Below are 4,539 nucleotides of genomic sequence, written 5' to 3' on the forward strand. Positions count from 1 at the left end.
AAACAGTCATAATAAAAACATGGTTTATTAAAGAATATAAAGTCCTCATTTGTAACTTCATTAAAACCAAGGTTAACATTTTCACCTAGGAATATACCAAGCAAAATACTGAATCTCATAAGCAATTAAACTATTTAATTGCAAAAGGATTTAAAGAATGTGAAAAGTGAAGAAATGTTCATTACTTGGGATACTTCATTGTCATTGTACTTAAAAATGAGAATCACCCAATATTTCTAAAGTCCATGTGGATATGTTTTCAGATGAAGTTGGCACATGTTTGATGTGAAAAATTTGTATTTAAAGTTCATCTCCTGAAATTTAGTATAGGATCAGATTAGAAGCATCTGGGTAGAGTTCTTTCCCTCTAGAACTGGCATTTTTATGTGATAGACCATTTTCTTTTAGTTGATGAAACCATTTGCTTTTCATCTTTCAGGAAATACTGTAATTAATTCTGAAATTTTATTAATCATACTTAAAAGTCTCTTATAATAGTGTATATCCATTTAGTAGAGAGGGTTCATATAGTTTTTAACCTAACTTTTTTTTTTTATAGAAGTACTTAATTTATAAGGAGATAATGGATGTTTTCCAAAGGGATAGGTCTTAGGGACAAAGCCAATGTTTTAATTTTGGCAATTTATTAGTGTCATTTGTTTATTTAATAGGCCACTCTCTATGAATACATTTAAGTATTTGATGATTAAAACAATATATATTAGTATACAACTTAGCAGGAATATCATAAATAGGATTAATTGTTTTAAAGAGGATTTTTCCTGTTTCTAAGGCAGTGGCTATCCAACAGGTGGATGCTTTATTCAATAAGAAAACATAAAACATGTGAAAGTAAAATCTAATTAGGCGTTTTAAATGTATCATTTAGTAAAAAAATAGAAAAATTCTTGGTTTGCTAAGTCATATTTTTTTTGTAAACATTATTAAGAATAATAGATCAATACTTAAGGAAACCATATTGCTGTAAAAAGAGAACCAAGCATTAATTTATTCTCAAAGAACTGAATTTTGAACATGTCAAGATTATCCATAAACCTAAAAACGCCTCTACAAGCCTTGAGGCAGGTTTTTAAAGTGATTTTTTTGAATTGTATCTTACATTGGCTTAGCTAAGATACAGGCCTTTAATCATCTGTTTTTTCAAAAGGGAGTAGTGTTCAAAAGTATCCTTAATGGGTTGGGCATGGTAGTACATGCCTTTAATGCCAGCACTTGGGAGGCACAGGCAGGCAGAACTCTGTGAGATTGAGGCCAGCCTGGTCTATGTAGCAAGTCACAGGCCAGCTAGGGCTATCTTGTCTCAAAAAAAAAAAAAAAAAAAAAACAAAAAAACAACCAAAACCAAAACCAAAAAAACCCCCCAAACAAAAAACAAACCCCAACCCTTAATCATTAATATTTATATATCTATATATTCAAACACCCACAACATATCTCAAAGCACAGAGCTAAGCCATCATTTTAATTCTTGGAATAGAGTCTAGCATCCAAGACAAGAGTAATTATTTGATAGAAAAAATTGTACCCTGGAGCAGCAATAATCATGTCTTGAAATCAAGTTATACCCTTTACCAGTAGGGACTATTTTGTAGATCCAGAATTGGGACAAGGATGAAGGCGATACTATTTTGACCAGAACTGTCTATGTATATCTTATATTTAAAAATATTAAAAAGATTAAATTAAAAATCCTCATGTCAGTACCAACAAATGGAAGATCGGGAGCCATCAGACACCTCTGCTTGTTCCCCTAGCATTTCCCCATTCCTCTCTCTTTAATGGCCTAGGGAATTGGGTAACCAAGCTAAACCAGCCAGACTATTGGGGCTGGGGCTTCTCCCCCTTAAAATGCCAGCTATATTATGAACGGAATAGACTTGGGTTTAATTTAGCAAGTAAAATTTACATGAGCACTTATCAACTAATTTGGTACTATGTAGATGACATATAAACGTAAGCACATGTAGACAATGCATAGCTACACATAGTTACAAATAAAGGGAGATTTTAATACCAAAGATATTGAAGCCCTTATTTAGATTTATCATTTATCAATTAGAATGTTGATTTGATTATTTCCCCATGGCACTAAATAATTACTAATCTTAGCTCTGAACTTTCACAGGATAAATGCAACGGCATCACCCATGTCCACAGCAGGTGTATGGGGACCTAATTCAGCAAATGCCATGGGTGAGCGGAGGTCTATACAGGAAAGACAAGAACTCATGTACTGGAAATGTTCAAGTTTTAAACCCTTGGACATGCCCTCCAAAGCAGTTTGGTGTTGGGAGCCTGGGAGCCTGAGGTTCAACTGAGTCTCAGATACCTCTCAAAACTGCTGACAGGCCCGAGTTGGCTGCTTTCCATTCTACCCGCAGCCTTGGCCTGGAAACCCTGGCAGGCAGCCGGGGCCCACGGCTTTGGCTTGCAACTTTGGCCCAAAACCTTGGCTTGAGGCCGGGGCCAGATAGCCTTGCTAGATGGCCCTGGCCCATGGCCTTGCTCTCCTTTCCAGCATACGGTTCTATTCTTCTATAATCAGAGATTCCTCCCTTAATGTGTGTCAGAGTGCTTGTGCTCTGACTGATGTAATGGTTTACAGTCTGTGTTCCTTTGTTCTTATTCTCTATAAAAACTCTTGCTTGTGCTTCAATAAACAAGACTTGATCAGAATCCTGTCTTGTCTCCATTTCTCTTGTCTCTTTGCTTCATCCACATTCATCTCATCCAGGTACCTCGTGGAAGTTCTGTGGCTGGAACTGAGTCACATTGTGGGGTGGCCTCTCACAGTTTGGAATGAATTCAAGTGTTTATAGGGGCAAACATGGCAAGAAAGAAATGTCAAGTGCAAATATTAAGAGAAACAAAATATTGTAATTGTGTTTGTCCCTTAAAGTAGACTCAACTGACACATAGCCATTCCTGCTCCTAACTCAACTAAGCTTTCGGCTGGTGTCTGGGGCTGCTTTGTGGAAGATGGCGTTCCTCAGAGCACCTTTAACCTCCTTGTTCCTTAGGGTGTAAATCAAAGGGTTGAGTAAGAGGGGTGCCGGAGGTGTAGACCAGGGCGATTTGGCGGTCCTCGTCCTCTGAGGTGCTGGAGTGAGGCCTTAGGTACACCAGGCTGCAGCAGTCATACCACAGCAGAACCACAGTGAGGTGGGAGGAGCAGGTGGAGAAGGCCCTCTGGCCGCCCTCAGCAGAGTACATGCACAGGATGGTGATGGTAATGACAGCGTAGGAGACAAGGGTAAGCAGAAAGGGGACCATCAGCACTAGGATGCTGGCAAAATAAAGGACAGCTTGATGGAGGTGAATTAGCACATCATGGGAGCCACATCACAGAGGAAGTGGTTGATCTCCAGGCGGTGGCCACAGAAAGGCAAGCTGCAGACGAAAATGGTGAGTAGCAAGGCGAGGAAGAGGGCCACGCCCACCGAGCCCAGCACCATCTGGACATACAGTTTCTGGGTCATGATGAGGCTATAGTGCAGTGGGTGGCAGATGGCCACATAGCGGTCATAGGCCATGACAGTCAGGAGGAAACAGTCAATGCTGCCCAGGAGATTAAAGAGGAACATTTGTGTCCCACAGCCAGCCAGTGGAATGGGTGTCTGGGCCCCGAAGATGATGGAGAGCATCAAGGGTACCACAACCGCTCATATTAGGATTAAGTGGTTGCTGAGAATGGTAATGATAGACCCGACCGTGGTGTAGCAGATCTCCATGAAGAACAGATTACACAGGAAGAAATACATGGGCGTTGGAAGTGAGCTCTGTGTGCACACCACCCAGATGATGGCGGTGTTGCCAGAGAGGATCATCAAGTAGAGGAGGAGGAAGAGGAGGAAGAGGAGCACCTGGAATTCAGGGACAGTGGTGAACACATGGAACATGAACTCAGGGGACCCAGACTGGTTGAGGGCAGGCTTCCTGGACACCATGTCTTCTGCAGAAGGAAGAGGAGTTGTGAGCTCTCATTTGGCTGAGTTGATTGGTGGCTTGTGTAAAGGCATGGAGGCTGAATGGCTAAATGTAAGTTTTGATTGGTATGACCTATTTAGAATTGGGTTTGCAAACACAATGCCAGGGAATGAACTCATGACAGAAAGTCTCACGTGGACATCTTCGTTAAAGGGGCACTTTCCTGTAGCAAATCCTCACAGTAAACCATGCAGATTCTCCTGGTGATTTACCTCTTTTCACTCTAGTATTCTTTTATTAACTTAAAAAATTTATTGAGAATTTCATACATGCAAATAAGGTGTTTTGATCAAATCCACGCCCACTCCCTCCACTCCAACTTCTCCCATATCTCCCCCTCACTTACTCTAATATTCTTAATCCCACAGAAGATAATATTTTGTTTGTATTTAATTAAATATGTGTAGTTGTAGATATTTTATAACTAAGTAAATGGATATTTTAGTCATCTTATCAAAGATTCTTATTGAAATATGCATAATGAGAACTTTAGAGACCTTAAGTATAGAAGTTGATTTTCATTTTCTTTGT

The 4,539-nt window shown here is 39.9% G+C and overlaps 1 pseudogene; it reads right to left on the minus strand.

Moving 5' to 3' along the window:
• Positions 1–2,957: 2,957 nt before the first annotated feature.
• On the minus strand, positions 2,958–3,968 carry LOC103736692 (annotated as a pseudogene).
• Positions 3,969–4,539: the final 571 nt, after the last annotated feature.

This window comes from Nannospalax galili, unplaced genomic scaffold, assembly GCF_000622305.1.
Source record: "Nannospalax galili isolate Female #2095 unplaced genomic scaffold, S.galili_v1.0 scaffold337, whole genome shotgun sequence".
In the NCBI taxonomy this organism is placed as follows: domain Eukaryota; kingdom Metazoa; phylum Chordata; class Mammalia; order Rodentia; family Spalacidae; genus Nannospalax; species Nannospalax galili.